The sequence below is a fragment of the Papio anubis genome, chromosome 13, assembly GCF_008728515.1.
Source record: "Papio anubis isolate 15944 chromosome 13, Panubis1.0, whole genome shotgun sequence".
NCBI classification, from domain to species: Eukaryota; Metazoa; Chordata; class Mammalia; order Primates; family Cercopithecidae; genus Papio; species Papio anubis.
Window position 1 is genome coordinate 8,380,659 of NC_044988.1, and position 16,268 is coordinate 8,396,926.

Here is a 16,268-nt window from a genome sequence, read left to right on the forward strand (position 1 = left end):
ATAGTCACACCCCACCCCGCCCTCCTGTCCAATCACTTAGAACTGCTGAGCTACTCTTTGTTCCTATAGTTTACCTTTTCGAGAATGTTATATAATGGAGCCACGCAGTACACAGCCTTTTGAGATTGGCTTCTTTCACTCACCACAGTGCCTTTGAGGCTCATTCAAGCTGATGCAGGTATCAGTAGTTTTTTTTTTTTTTTTTTTTGTCCCTCAGTAAGTCCATTGTCTGTTTGAACAGAGCTGCTGCAAACATTTGTGTATGAGCTTTTCTATGAACACACGGTTTCATTTCCTTTTGATAAATGTCCAGAAGTGGGATTGCTGGGTCATGTGGTCCGTGTGTGTTTGTCCTTATAAGAAAGTGCCCAAATCTTTTCTAGTGTGGCAGTACCATATTATAGTCTCACCAACCACGCCACTCTGTATCCTTACCAGCACCTGGTATTGTTAAGTTTTTTTCTTAAGCCATTCTAATGTGTATTTAATGTGCTCATTGTGGTTTTAATTGCATTTCCTAGTGGCTAATGATGTAAAACATCTTTTCATGTGCTAATTTGCCATCTGTGTATCCTCTTTGGTGAAGTATCTGTTGAAGTCTTGCTCATATTTTAATTGAGTTGTTTATTTTCTTGATATTGAGTTTTGAGACTTCTTTATATATTCTAAATACAAGTTCTTTGTCAGATATGTGATTTGCAAATATTTTCTCTCAATCTTTAGCTTGTCTTTTAATTCTTTTAACAGCATCTTTCACAGAGCCAAACATTTTAATTTTGATGCAGTTCACTTTGTCAATTTCCCAAATATTGATAGAGTCCTTAGAAATATGACCAGTTTTATGTTGATCTTGGACCCTCTGACTTTGCTTAACCTCACTTATTAGTTCTAAGAACTTTTTTGTACAAAAAGAAATCCTTGGAATTTTCTACATAGGCAATCATACTGTCTGTGAATAGCCCATTTTATTTCATTCTTTTTTTTTTTTTTTTTGAGATGGAGTCTCGCTCTGTCGCCCAGGCTGGAGTGCAGTGGCACGATCTCGGCTCGCTGCAAGCTCTGCTTCTCGGGTTCACGCCATTCTCCTGCCTCAGCCTCCTGAGTAGCTGGGACTACAGGCACCCGCCACCGTGCCCGGCTAATTTTTTGTATTTTTTTTTTTTTTTTAATAGAGACGGGGTTTCACTGTGGTCTCGATCTCCTGACCTTGTGATCCGCCCGCCTCGGCCTCCCGAAGTGCTGGGATTACAGGCTATTTCATTCTTTTCAATTTGTGTGCCTTTCCTTTCTTTTTCTTCCCGTTTCTTTAGCCAAGACTTCTGGTGCAATGTTGAGAAGTAGTGAGAGCACATCCTTGCCTTACTTCCGACTTCTGGTGAAGGCATCTGTCTGTCACCATGGAGTATGATGTTAGCTGTGAGTTTCCCATAGATGCCCTTTGTCGGGCTGAGAGAGTTCCCTTCTAGGTTTAGTTTGCTGAGAGCTTTTTATCATGAATGGATGTTGAATTTTTTAAATGTGTTTTCTACATAAATTGATATGCCTGTGTGCTTTTTCTTCTGTGAATAGGTGGCTTGCATTTATTGATTTTTGAACACTGAGTCAATCTTGTGTTTTGGAATCAACTCCCTTGGGCTGTGGTGCATTATTTTTACATATTACTGGATTCAGTTTGCTAATATTTGATTGAAGATTTTTGCATCTGTGTTCATGAAGGGTATTGTCCTATAATCTTCTTGTACTGTCTTTTTCTGGATTTGCTATCAGGGTAGTGCTGGCCTCATTTAGGTTGGGAAATGTTTTTTTCCTCCTCTATTTTCTGGAAGAGAGTGTATGTAATTGTTGTTAGGTTTCTTACATGTTTGGTAGAATTTGCCAGTAAAACTATCTGGGCCTTTTCAGATGTCTTTTTCAGAAGGTATTTAACTACATATTCTGTTTCTTTCCTGTTTATAGTTTTGCTCAGGTATCTATTTCATCTTGTGTGAATTTTGGTGGTTTGTTGTTGTGGAGAAATTTGATCATTTCCTCTAAGCTGTTGACTCTGTGCACGGAGTTGTTTGCAGTGTTCCTTTTTAATGTCTGTGGGGTATGCAGTGAGAACATTTCCTTCTTTCCTGATATTGGGAATTGGGAATGTATTAACATATGAGGACTTCAGAGCTAGTGTTTTAAATGCAGCCTCTGTGTGGAACCAGTCTAATCAGGACTGTAATCTGTAGTCCTAGGTATTACCAAATTCTCATGGGGCTGGATTACCTTGGGTTACATGGTACCCCTTGGGGAGTAGCAAATGAGGTGCCTTCGGAGGGACATTAAGGCTTTTAAGCCCTGGGGTAGCCTTTGGTGCCTGAGTGGTAAGTTAATAGGAGTTCCCCCAGTGACCTGTGGGACTTCAGTGTCTCTAGAAGTTTCACTTTGCTGCCCCCAGCATTCCACAAGCGTTACACCCTGGGAGAATCTGGGCAGCCTTATACCAGAGCGAGAAGAAACCCGCAGTCACTGCTTAGAGGGGATGAGATTTTCACCACTTTCCCAGGATGTTTGAGGTGATTATGCCGAGTGGCAGGTTAATAGGTACTAATTGATGTATGTGTTGTTTATTTCCAATAAAGGCCACAAATTAGCCTGTTTGAAAAAACCCAGGAAAAATAAGGCCAAATGGAGTGGTATGTTTTAGTGTGATGTTGAAGCAGAGATTGCTTTGCTGTCACTTTTCATTTGGTGGGTCAGGGACTGAAGGTAGTTGACGGCGTGCCCTTCTGAATGCTCTGTTGTCAGCTTTCGTCTTAGGTTGTAAAGTAGACGTTTTTTCATTGATGGACTTTGGGGAATTCGGTTCCTGACCCGGATATTGTAGCATCTTCCTATGTGAGGGAAAAAGTCACAGTTTTGTAGTGATTCTTCAAGTGAGATTAATTTTGCTTCACTTAATCAAAAAATCTGTGTCATGCTGGGGTTTAACAGAGAGTGATTTATGAGCAATAAAAAGAAAATAGGTTTCTGCAAATGTGGAGGGTTTGGAAATACCTGTTGCAGGTGGAGTGGAGTGGGGTTCTCTGCAACCCCTGGAGCCATCCTGCGGCGCTGAGTTTTCTCAGTGATCAAAGTTGTTTGGATGAGCAGGCCTGACACCACGACTACCCTAGTCTCTCGGTGTCTTCTTGCAAATGATTCTCTTTGGACAGGTGGGCTGTCTTTCTGCTGCAGGGGGCTCTCTTTCTGCTACAGGGATGTGTAACGTAGGCATAAATGGCTAGCCCTGGGAGAGCCCTTTGGGAGGGCTGCTGTCCAAGCCCAAGGCTGTAGGATGTGCTACTGCCAGCTTTCCCTGCTCTGCTGTGGGCATATCCTTGCAGCAATTTATAAGAATCATGAGGCCGGGCACAATAACTCACGCCTGGAATCCCAGCAATTTGGGAGGCTGAGGCAGGCGGATCACAGGTCAGGTGTTTGAGACCAGCATGACCAACATGGTGAAATCCTGTCTCTACTAAAAATACAAAACTTAGCTGGGCGTGGTGGTGCGCGCCTATAATCCCAGCTACTTGGGAGGCTGAGGCAGGAGAATTGCTAAACCTGGGAGGCAGAGGTTGCAGTGAGCTGAGATGGTGCCACGGCATTCCAGCCTGGGCAACAGAGTGAGATTCTGTCTCAAAAAAAAAAAAAAAAGAAAAGAATCATGCGCTCCCAGGTGTGGTTCCCCCCCTGTATTAAACAAGTAACACATTTACTGTAAAAAGTTCAGGTAACTCAAAGGAGGAGAATGAAATCAACTCCTCCACCATGTATATTCTTATGTAACTGATGGCCCTAGTCTCCTTTGGGGCTGAACTGTAGGAACCGGATGGCTGTGAGCTCTAAGGGTGCTGTGGTATAGGGACCTCGGGGGGAGCATTAGATGTGTGTGTTTTCACAAGGTCATCCAGGTTCTGCGGTGTCAGGAGCCGGGAAGCTGGGGACGTGAGGACATGAGGAGAAGGGTGGGCACATGGTCATACCAGGGCAAGGGCCATGTACCCGTGTCCTTGTGTGGCCACCAGGAAGGAGGCAGGCATGACGCACGAGCTGGGACAGGAGTGCGCACATCTAGTCATGGAAACTTTTCAGCCTAAACAACCAGGGGGACAACCCTCGTTGTTTCTTCACACGTGGGGCTGTGAATGCTGCAGTTGAATAATTCAGTTTCTTTCGGGGAGGTTGGTGACATTTTCGTTTCTGCTCTGGTTGCTTGTAAAAGAGTAACAGGGCCCTTTTTGGGCCTTGCCTTCTGGAGCTGGTGGCTCAGAACCTTCTAGTTATAGAGTAACAAGACCGCTGTGGGGAGGGAGCAGCATCCTCGAAGGAAGCTCTGACAGTGACATCGAGCTCGTATTGGTCATAGTCTTGTGCACTCTGAGGTGAATGCTTGTGACCTGGTAGCCGCCTCCCAGCTGCACACAAGGACAGAACTCACCAAAACACAGGGCATGTAGGCTTCAGACCACGTTCCCACGTGCTGGGTTTGGGTAATAATTACTGTGTACTCATTGCAGTGGAAAAGTGCAGTTGGCTGTGCCTTGAGAGTGTGCACATGTGGGTGGGTGATGCTTCTGGAGCATGACCTGGTGCACACAGGGGCCGCATGCTCCCTCGATGATGCAGCACGTATGGTCCGGACGGAAAGGTCGCTCACGGAGGTCATGGGCAGCCCTCGGTACATGTGGAGAGCAGTCAAGCATGTGTTCACCTGGTCTGTGAGTGTTAGCGTGTCCCAGGTGTTGTAGGTGTGGACGCCTGGGGCAAGCGGGAAGGGAAAGTCCCCAGGCAGACCCCTCTCTGAGGTTGTGGTTTCTTAGAGGTGTTCGAGGAACCCAGAAAGAGTTCCAGATTGGTAGAAAGAAAAGGTGTTTCTGAAAAGGAGTCCATATCACTGCATGGAAACTCAGAGCGGAGTGATCACCCTATTTTTTGTACAAGTCAGGGGAAATTATGTTTGTGTGTGTCACTGAGTGTTTCGTGTGCCTGGTCCCTTGGTGTGTGTCCCAGCAGCTGCGGCACTGTGCTGCAGAAGCCCCTAGCCAGCCCAGGGCTGCAAACTGCCCGGGGTGTACGCTGTGTGGCCCTGCTCCTCCATGGTGCCTTGGCTACCTCAGATTCTCACTCTGTCACATAGTGGACCGTCTCCTCAAGCCCCAGTGCTCCAGTGAGCCCACCTTCCCCGCTGCCTCCAAGAAATGCAGGAGTCACTCCTGACACCATCTCCAGACTCGCCTCATTCCACAGGATCACCTTTGCCATCGGCTGAAGCCGGTTTCCTCCTAAACCTGTGGATTCCATCTTCTCCTCATTCCACCTTGGACTTGGGCATAAGCAGCCTTTGAATGGAGCACTGGGGCCTCCCAGGGCTCACCTGTCTTTGTACAGCTCTGGAAGTCATAGGTATCTGAAGGCAAAGCAAATAATCCTTGTCCCTAAATGTGCAAATGGGTTCAGCCTCCTAGAGAGACAATTGACTCCCCATGGAAAAAGCTGGTATCGTGTCCACTGGAAATCCATGTCAATATTCTTTTACTCTGTATTATTTTTTTCTTGAGGTGAAATTCACATAACATAAAGTTAATCACATTAAAGTGAATGTGAGTAGTTCCATGACAGTACATTTGCAGTGTTGTGCAACCTCTAGCTGCAAGACATTTCCAGCACCCCAAAAGGAAGCCCCCTAATTATCAGTCCATCATGGCCCAGTCCATCCCTGTTCCCCCAGCCAACTCCATGTCTTTTTGTGATTCTTTAACTTCCCCTCTGAAGGGATTGTGACCCCTCCTTGGTTCTCTTGTGAGTGATGATTTCACAATGTTTGTAATGCATGGTCATTTTTTTAAGTGACCCGTTAGCAGCCATCACCCCTGGGCTGAGCTGCCAGCATTCTCACTGGATGGATGGTGCTGGTTCCTGGAGACTTAGGCCCCTCTTGTCTGTTCTCCACGGGATGCGCCAGACTAGGGGCTCTTTTTAAAGTGAGAATCTGGTCATGGAGGGCAAGGAGGAGCATTCCGTGGGTGGATCTTCCCAGTCTTGTCTGTGGCTGTGAGCCAGCATGAGAGGTTCTTGGGTGATATGTGGAAATGTGCCCCATTCCTGGGCTGACCCTCTTTGCCCCTGACAGTGGTCAGTGAGTATGGGGTTAATTACTGTGTGCTCAGTGCTTTGTAAAGCATGCGAGATGTTTACAGCTATAGAGAGGACATGGTGTCAAAACCAGAGATGCCTCCAAATAAAGCAAACAAGCTAATATAATTTAGAGCCAGCATATACTTGTGTTAGAGATGTCACCATGAGCTGAGCAGAAAGCAGGACCCTCGCCCTGGGGGTGCTCTCCGCACCTCCACCCCCCTGCCCCGTGGTAACTCAGGCTTATCCAGCCCTGTCTGGGAGACTGAGGATTCCTGCAACCCCGCCATTTCCTAATGGACCCAAAGAGTGAGGATGTGGTTTTTGTCTAGTTCTCACCTCTCTCTCTGATGGTTGACCTCCGGGACTTACTGAGTTGCCGTCAGTTTCCCCTGGGGGCGCTTCACTCTGGGGAGACCAGTGGGTTTCGAACCCTGTCCTCAGTGTCCCTGTCCTCTCCTTTGTTCCCATGATCTTGCAGGGAGAGGACCTGTTGCTGCCCTTCCTAGCTGGGGTGTTGCACCCCACATCTGAGGGGTCTCTCCTTATTGATGAACTCCTTTTCCTGTCCAGATCCTGGGCATTGGAGAGGTGGCCAGAGGCAGCCTGGCTGCGCCCTGCGGCTGGACTTGTAATGTGTTGCCCCTCCTCGGCCCCCGCACTGTGGCTGCCTTGCCCCTGAGGGCCTCAGCCCCACCCCAGCTGTTTATAATCATCCGAAACCCAGATCAGAAGGCAGGATTTCCAGTCATTCCTTTTTTCTTTTTTCTCACAGGTAGCATCTTGGTGAAATAATTCAATTTATAATTAAGTATTTTTATTTTACATCTTCAACATGATTAGAACAAACTGTCCTTGGTCCCTGAGAGCATAGTGCATCTGAGAGAAGAGAGGAAGAAATAGGCTAACAGTGTGGTTTTGTGGCAGTTTTCTTGAGGGTGGGGGAAGGTGAGTCACACACTCCGTTTTTGACTGGTGTTCTGATTCTGAAATTTAAGAAAAACGCATAGAACCCCAAAAGCACGTGTCTAAGGTGGAAAGTGAAGAAAGTGCTCCCATGACTGCAAGGGTTGAAGTTAAGCCTTTGGGTCTACTTGGTACCATTTGGTTCTTTTTTTTTTTCCTGAGACGGAGTCTTGCTCTGTCACCCAGGCTGGAGTGCAGTGGCACCATCTCAGCTCACCGCAACCTCCGCCTCCTGGGTTCAAGCAAGTCTCCTGCCTCAGCCTCCCAAGTAGCTGGGATTACAGGTGCCTGCTGCCACACCCAGCTAATTTTTGTATTTTTAGTAGAGACGGGGTTTCACCATGTTGGCCAAGCTGATCTTGAACTCCTGACCTCGTGATCTGCCTGCCTTGGCCTCCCAAAGTGCTGGGATTACAGGCGTGAGCCACCATGCCCAGCCCACCATTTGGTTCTTTAAACACAACATAGAGAGACGTGTTGTGAATACATTTTGGAGACGGGTTGACGCTAATTAGTTTAGTACGTCCCCACCTCTGCTGCAAAAGTGAAAAAGCAGCAGCAACAAAGGGCTGGTCATGACCTGGATGAGAAACAGAGAGGTTGGGACTCGACCATGGAAAGTCCTCAAGTAGCCCTGCTGAACAGATTTAGCACCAGGGAATGGACCCCTGTCTATGAAGAGGACCAGATGGATCATGAAAAGATCGCTGATGTGAGCCTCAAGTAGATTTTTAGCTCAGAAATGGGCTTGGTTGATAAGATGCGTTAAGCATGTTCCACTGTGGCTTTCCCACTGCAAATGCACGGAGCAGCTATTCAAAGATTCTGAAAAGAATATAGCAGCAGGTGGTTTGGGGAGGAAGATTAGAATTGCAAGTATTCCTCTACTGAGCATGAGTCTGCCGTTTTTCCCCGTCTGGTATTCCCCAGGCTGAACTCAAGACGTTGGAAACCTGGAAGTGGGTACGGGGATGCAGAGAAGAGAGTGCTAGAAGCCTTGTTTCTCTCTCTCCTTCCTTCCTTCCTTCCTTCCTTCCCTCCCTCCCTCCCTCTCTTTCTCTCCCTTTCTCTCACTTTCTCTCGCTTTCTTCTCTCCCCTCCTCTCCTGCCCTCCCCTCTCCTCCCCTCCTTTCTTTCCAGCAGCCTTGATCTTTTTCCCAGCTGGAGTGCAGTGACATGATCACAGCTCTCTGCAGCCTCAAACTCCCAGGCTCATGTGATCCACCTGCCTCACCCTCCCAAGTAGCTGGGACTACACGTGCATGTCACCACACCCAGCTAATTTTTTTTAATTTGTAGAGACAGGCACTCGCTTTGTTGCCTTGGCTGGTCTTGAACTCCTGGCTTCAAGTGATCCTCCCACCTTGGCCTCCTAAAATACTGGGATTACAGGCATGAGCCACTGCCTCTGGCTGGAACAGCTCTAAATAGGAGGTGGTGTTGGCTTCTTGTTGTTTTGAGTTGTTTGCTGTAGACTGGTATTGGGGAATTTTTACTCCTTCCAATTCAAAACATTCCATCATTTTGCCAAAAACAACCCCACCTGTTTTGTGAAGAAAACACGGCTCTCCTTATATGAGTATGCCACAGGGAAAAAACATTTCCACATTTTATCAGCCGGTTGCCTGCTGCTGCTCACATCAGTGTGATAAAGGCAGCGCGCTGGTGGCCACTTCCCTGGGAGCCTGCTTCTCTGTGGAAGCTGGCCTTGTGGGCTTTCGTGCCATACATTAATGTGTAGATGATAGTGTTAGTTACTGTGAATTATAATAGCACCATATTTAAATTTTGGACTGAGTTAGCCAGACGATCTATACCTGTGAGAAATCAAGTTTCAAGAATTTGCAACGCACTCACGCCAAGTGATTTCTGGCATTTCTTTCTGGGTGTGCAGACCACTCCGGGCAGAGAGGGAGGGGCTTTAGCCCCACTTCAGCAGAGTCTGAGAATTTCCCTTCTTAACCCAAACCGTGTTTAATGAATCACTAGGAAAAGCAGGTTGGTAAAACTCATCCTAGCCTTCTTAAAATTACCCATTTGTTGTTCCAGAAATACACATCAGGCCAGCCACGGTGGCTCACACCTGTAATCCCAGCACTTTGGGAGACCGAGGCAGGCGGATCATGAGGTCAGTAGTTCGAGACCAGCCTGACCAACATGGTGAAACCCCATCTCTACTAAAAATACAAAAATTAGCCGGGCATAGTGGCACGTGCCTGTAACCCCAGCTACTCAGGAGGCTGAGGCAGGAGAATCGCTTGAACCCAGAAGGTAGAGGTTGCAGTGAGCTGAGATCGCACCACTACACTCCAGCTTGGGAGGCAGAGCGAGACTCCGTCTCAAAAAAAAAAAAAAAAGAAAGAAATACACATTGGTCCTAGGATTCAGGCTTCCCAGGACTCTGGGGGTTTAGGATATCCAGGACACCATGATTTCTATCCATATGCTACTCTCCTAGTATAGAAGAAAAATGTTTGGAGGTTTATTCTGGCAGCCTTCCTGTGGTGCCCACACCTGTCCTGGGAGGGCGATGAGTCACGATTGCCTCCTCAGTGGTCAGGACTCAGAACTGCAGCCATTTGCTCGCGGCCATCCATGTGAAAGACGCACACATACAATTTGGAGCCAGACTGCTGCTTTACCTATTGACGTGCTCCTCTCTGTGGGGGACTTTTCAGTTTCACAGAGTCAGGCGTATATGGGGTGAAACGTTTTGTTGGGATTACTGGTCCCAATGTCTGCTCGTTGCCCATAGCTAAGAGGTGCCCTTGTAAGGTTCCTGATATCCCTGGCATGCTGCTTGCTAGAAAAGTCATTGACAGCAGGGAGGGGCTCACACTTGCTCACCACCTCAAGCCTTGTGATTATTTTCTCTGGTCATTTTGTAGGAGGAGAGTGGCTTCTTGCTTTAATCTGCATTTTTCTGACCTCCAGTGAGATACACATTTTCTTTCCTGCGTTCAGTTGCAGTTTGCAGTAATCTTAGAAGAGAGACCTTGGGGCTTCATGAGCGTGCTGAGGGGCCCAGCAGAGTCCCCAAGCGTGACTGTAGGATTAGGTGGTGGGGTTGTCTGCCCTGGGAGCCCTCTCTCTCCTGCAGGGTATATGGGACAGCAGGTCACCTGCTCCGTCCTCCCGCTCGGTGTGTGTGGTGGCCACATATGAGGCTGGTTGTCATTTTCAGCTGGCCCTGCCAAGCCCTGCCTGTCTGCAGGAGAAGGGCGGCTTACACAGAATGCCCAGTGTGCTGAGTTCCACGCTGGAGGGCATGGGTTCTCCCGGGCGTGTAGGATGCCCATGTCTGTGAGGCATGTGGTTCACCTTCAGTGTTGCTTCTCCCCTTTTTCCTTGCTCTGCGGCCTCCAGGACCAGCTGTGCATGTGAGGCTGGGGTATCTCTGACATATTCCTGAACTATCTCATGAGCTGTTGGTCTCAACCGGCAGAACCTCAGTTAAACCTGTGAGTACCAGTCTCACAGGAGGCAGAATCGAAGCTCTCACCTGTGCCTCCATTGCACGGGTGTGTGACACGTTTGGGAGTTTCACGTTGTTTGTAATCAGTAAGCAGTTGTCAAATAAAAGATCCAGACTTAGTAAGAAAAGGCTTTCTTAGGAGTATGCAAAGGAGGGAATGGACTATCACAGTAGGGGCCGGGGCCTGGCCACACGCTGACCATGAGATCATGCGTGTCTCAAAGGTTAGGCCAAAGCGCTTTTCTTTGTAGGGGGGTGTAGATGAGGCTTAGAAGAACCAGAGGTGGGATATGGGATGAGGGTGGCAGGGTCAGAGGATGCGTTACTGTTTCTCAGGCCAGCTGTTTCTCAGGAAGGGCTGCGCTGGCTCCGTGGGGCCCAAGGGGCCTGGAGAAGGACAGAGTGAAGCAAGGTTTGGTTATGAGCATTTTGTTGTGAGTGATCGGGAGCGGGCGGGGGACGCACAGTGCTACTGGTCATGGAGAGACGCAGAGCAGGCACTGGCGGGTTTCTGTGTCTGGCCTTGTCCTGGGTGGATGAGGGTATCGTGAGCCTTGGCTCAGTCCTGTGGGGAGGGGATTTTTTTGTAGTGGTTGTTTCTGGAGCACAGTGGGCAGGGGATTTCTTACCTCCTGCTGTTTTCTAGGAGCACATGGCATTGTTGCAGTTGTCACCCAGAGTTTTACACAGAATAGAGGGTGTTATTTGGTAACTGGATGCTGGCCTGGGCTCCCTCGTGTTAGCCACATGGGCCCTCAAATCTCAGCCTAGGTCTTGTGGCGTGTGGGCCTTTCTGACCAGCTGAGGATCTTGGTCCTTGCTTCTAGGTAGGGCATTTGAGCCAGGTGATGCAGGAAGGAAGGTGCCTGCCACACAGGGGCAGCCCCCAAGGCTTGCAGGGAGGACGAGGGTCAGCCCCCTTTGGGACCCAGGGCTGAGCAGGGACAGCTGCAGGGAAGAGGCTCTGGGTCTGCAGGGGGACTTCTCATGCCGCCAGGAGGATAAGACCCTCAGGAGTGTTAATAAGACTCCCCCGCAACACCCTTGCGGGCTCTTCCTCACGTTGATGTGCTCCTGCCTTATCAGCATCTCACTCCCTGAAATAACTCTCCAGTTGTTTCTTTGCATCCTCAGGAGGGCCAGGGACTTTTGATGCAGCTTGGCACACAAAAGGAGCAAAAAGCATTCACTGACGGAATGAATGAGTCACATCCAAACCCTGACTCCCTTAAGATGCCCCAGGGACCAGACGCTGTTCACTGGACTACAGCAGCATCCCCGAGGGCCTGTTAGAAATGCATGTTCTTGGGGCCCCCCAGAGCACTACCAGGCTTGGGCTCCAACTGGGGCCTAGAGATCTGGCATGCAGATCCTTGCCTGGGGCTCTGCTCCACACCGCACTATGAGAACCACTGACCAGAGGCACATGGGGTCTCCAGAACCTGCCTTTGAGCTGCTGAGGAGGAAGGAGGTGATTCTTTTCCAGCGTGTGAGTGGGTGGGGATGCTGGGCTGCCGCTCCCTTGGGAAGAGAATAAGGACCATGCGCAGTGTGTGTTTGAGTGTGCATGTGTGGGCAGGCACATGTGTGTAGGTAGGTGTGTATATGAGTACATGTGGGTGTGTGTAGTATGTCTATATGAGTGTGCATGTAGGTACATATGTTTGTGCATGTGTTTGTGTGTGTGTATCCATGTGGGCATATGTATCCATGTGTGTATGAGTGTGTGTTTAGGTGTATAGGTGTGCATGTATGTTTGTGTGTGCATATATGTATATGCATGTATGTATGCCTGAGTGTGTATGGATGTGCGTGTTTGGATGTATATATGTGCATGTGTACATATGTGTGTCTCTGTAGGTTTGTTTGTGATTTTGTATGTGAATATACATATGTGCTTACATGGGTGGGTGTTTGTGTGGTGTACCTGTGTGGATGGGTGTATACGTGTGTGCATGTAAGTGTGGGTAGGTGTGTGTCTGCATGGATGGGTGTCTGTGTGCCTGTATGCGTGCATGTGATGCATGTTTGTGGCATGTGTGTGGCGTGTGTGTGGTAGGCAGTCTTTTAGGTGGGCACAGGAAGGGAACTGTGTGACCAGCTGTGAGATGACCTTCCTTAGACTGTATGCACCGTGTGGAATTTGTAGGTTCCACTAAAGAAAAGGGGTGGTGCTCTGTGGGTGACTGTGGTACGTATCTGTTGCAGTGTGCAGGGTACAAATGGCAGTAATACGGAAACTCAGAAATGTAGGGACCAAGTTGCCTTCGGATCCCTAGGCCACTGCACAGCATGAAAAACCTGTTACTGCTCTCTGGACCGTCCTCCCAAAAGCCCGTGTTTCCTGTGCAGCCACGCACACGCATACATAAGGCCACCGTGGAGTGGTGGGCTGACCCTGGCCGCCCTCCACAGCCTGCCTTTTTATTCTGTCTTGGGCAGTTCCCTTTCCACACAAGGTAACCTCCTCAGGGTTTCTTTTTTGTTTTTTCTTGTTTGTTTATTTGAGACCCAGTCTCGCTCTGTCGACCAGGCTGGAGTGCAGTGGCACGATCTCAGCTCACTGTAGCCTCCGGCTCCTGGGTTCTAGCGATTCTCCTGCCTCAGTCTCCCAAGTAGCTGGGACTACAGGCGTGTACCACCATGCCCAGCTATTTTTTTGTATTTTTAGTAGAGATGGGGTTTCACCGTGTTAGCCAGGATGGTCTCGATCTCCTGACCTAGTGATCCGCCCACCTCGGCCTCCCAAAGGGCTGGGATTACAGGCATGAACCACTGCACCCGGCCTGTTTTTTTGTTTATTTGCTTTTTTTGAGACAGGGCCTCACTCTGTTGCACAGGCTGGAGTACAGTGGCACAGTCATAGCTCACTGCAGCTTGACATCCTGGGCTCAAGCAATCCTCCCACCTCAGCCTCTTGTGTAGTTGGGACTACAGGCATATGTCACCATGCCTGGCTAACTTAATGTTTTGTAGAGATGGGGTCTCACTGTGTTGTCCAGGCTGGTCTTGAACTTCTGGGCACAGGCGATCCTCCCATGTTGGCCTCCCAAAATGCTGGGATTACAGGCGTGAGCCACTGTGCCCGGCTGACCTCCTTGTTCTTTGTAATGGGTACATAGATGTCAGTGTTTGGATAGACCATTTATTTGATTCTGGTCGGCTGCTGATGGACTTTGAAGGTTTCCATGGCTTTGCTGTGATGCGGGAAGCACCCTCGCGGTGTAGCTTTGTGTCCGAGTGGAATGTGATTCAGGAGCATCCCGAGTGTCACAGTCAGGTCACACTGGGTCTGCTACCCCACTGTCGGGTGCCGGTTTCCCTGCCTCATCGCAGGCTCTGGTTGCTCAGCTCTGTAGGTTGCTGCTCATCAGAAAGATGAAAACGACCGTCCTGCTTCAGTTGGTTTCTTTCATCATTAATGACATCGAACAGCTCGTCCCTTCACTTGCCATTTGCGGCTCTGTGCCCTGTGGGTGGGGACTTTGCGACGCTCACTCCCTGCTTCAGGAGGCCAGTGACGAAGGAAGGAGCCCTTTACGTTTTCTCGGCGTGTTGACTCATGTTTCTCCTTTATGCAGGCGCATTAGTAAGCCTTCCCCTACTTTTAAGATTGTTTTTTAAAAAAAAAAACAAACCCTCCCAGCTGGACGTGGTGGCTCACGCCTGTAATCCCAGCACTTTGGGCCGAGGCGGGCAGATCACTTTAGGTCAGGAGTTCAAGCCTGGCTAACATGGTGAAACCCCATCTCTAGTAAAAAAACATACAAAAATCAACCGGGTGTGGTGGCATGCACCTGTAAGCTCAGCTACTCAGGAGGCTAAGGCAGGAGAACCGCTGAACCCGGGAGGCGGAGGTTGCAGTGAGTTGAGATTGCGCCACTGCACTCCAGCCTGGAGACAGAGCAAGACTGTCTCAAAAAGAAAAACCCTCCCAAATTCTGGTTCCTGTTTGGATTCTTCTTTTCTTCTCTCTCTCTTCCTTGCCCTCCTTCTCCTCCCCCTTCTTCTTCTCCTGATTTTGGTTTTTAAGTATGTAATTAATTTTAAAACTTAAAAAGTGTTAGAATATTGAGTATTAACACTGACATGGCCTTCATATGTGATTTTAAATTAGGGACCGATTTGGAGCTTTGTGCTACAGTGTCCTTCTTGACTATGCCTTCACTGGGGATCACAGGGTTTCTGGGTAAGGCCTTGGCCCACCCTGGCTGCCTCCTGCACTAGAGCTCACGCTCAGTGATTGTGTGCTGTGCCAAGGAAAGGCTCTCTGCCAAGTTGGTGCCTGGCCAGGAGCAGAGGGGAGGAGAGAGATGGGTAGGGTGAAGGAAGGTACAGATGATGGCTCCCTCCCAGTTCTTGCTAATCCTTGTCCGTTAGCTGTGATGCCTCCTCTGGTCTCACCTGGCCAGGTAAGCTGTACCCTGTGACTGACGGTTCTCTAGGACGATGCTCTTGCAGTCCTTGGGTGACATTTTTGGCACAGTGTTGGGGTATGGAATTGTGTGTATGTATATTGTAAGGGAATCTGGTAGTTTATCCTGCTAAAATGCACCCTTTTCTAACTCTGTTTCAGACTCTGCTAACACCAGATAGTAGAAAGAAAGTGTGTGCTGAAATGTTTGATGACACTGATGGTTTGGTAAGTGATGGCGTCTGCCTGAGAGCCATGGTTCCTTTTGGAATTGGCTCTTCAGAAGGTCTTGTCCCGGTGTTCCAGCCCTCAGTCAGCAGCGATGCCTGTTCACCGTGTGACCTGCCGGGCAGGTGTCTGGAGAGTGAGGGAGGAAGGCCTGTCTCCGGAAGCTCAGGTGGTTCTGCCTGGAGTGGTCAGGGTCTGTTTAGGGGATGCGGCTGTAGAGGAAGTCAGAGTGGGTGGGGGCAGGGCAGGCAATGAGCAAGGCGATGCTGGGTGTGGCTTGTTTGGTGGTGAGCCCAGTGCCCAGCCTTAGTACCGGCTTCCCTGGCAGGAAGGGAAGGGCCCCAGTTGAGGAGGTGCCCCTGCCTAGACTGTCCCCTGAAGACTGGTACGCCTAGGAGTTCATATTGGATTGTTGAAGGTGGTCTTTCACCCAACCTTAGGGGTCTTTGGGAGCCGGTGGGCAGTTGCTTCTCTTCTGTCCACTAACTCACACCCCCCATGCCCCATGTTCAGGGAGGTCTGGGGAAGACAGTGGCTTGGGCTGGGGTGAGGTGGACAGGGACAGCTCCCCGGGCTGCCGCACCCTTGCTCCCACCCCGCCCTTCAAATGTTCCGAGTGGAAGAAGGGTCTCCTTGTTGTCTGAGATTCCAGAGCACCAGGCCACACGGGCCCTGCCACGGGCAGCATGTGGGTGCGAGTCCACATGTCATGGCAACCCTAGAGGGCACTGGGGCCCTCCCTGTCATGGATGAGGCCATGGAGGCACAGCGTGATGAACTGATGTGGTTGTAGGCTATGACCCAGGCCACCCATTTTCTCTGGCCCTGTCCCCACCCCCTCCCAACTGTTGGGATGGGGCTGCCCGCCCTGCAGGGCTGCTGGGCCACAGGCTGGCCCGCCACTTCATGGGTTCAGTTTCCTTCTCTGTAAATGTGAAGAGGCACAGCCACCCTGGCAGCTTCCTCGAGGGGCGGGGCTTCCTCACCTGTGCTGGGCACACACCTGGGCGGAGTCCTGTGCCAGGGCCCCAC

The 16,268-nt window shown here is 49.6% G+C and overlaps 1 protein-coding gene across 4 annotated transcripts in view; it reads left to right on the forward strand.

Annotated features, from left to right (window-relative positions):
- Window positions 1–16,268, forward strand: part of SEMA4D (semaphorin 4D) — a 117,946-nt gene that overhangs the window by 25,179 nt on the left and 76,499 nt on the right. For 2 of the 4 annotated variants that reach the window (XM_009189084.4, XM_003911895.5), the window contains exon 2: window positions 15,171–15,236. The exons of the other annotated variants lie outside the window; for them this stretch is intronic. The gene's annotated coding sequence lies outside the window, so the exon portion shown is untranslated. The remainder of the gene's footprint in view (window positions 1–15,170; window positions 15,237–16,268) is intronic. 4 annotated transcript variants of the gene reach the window in all.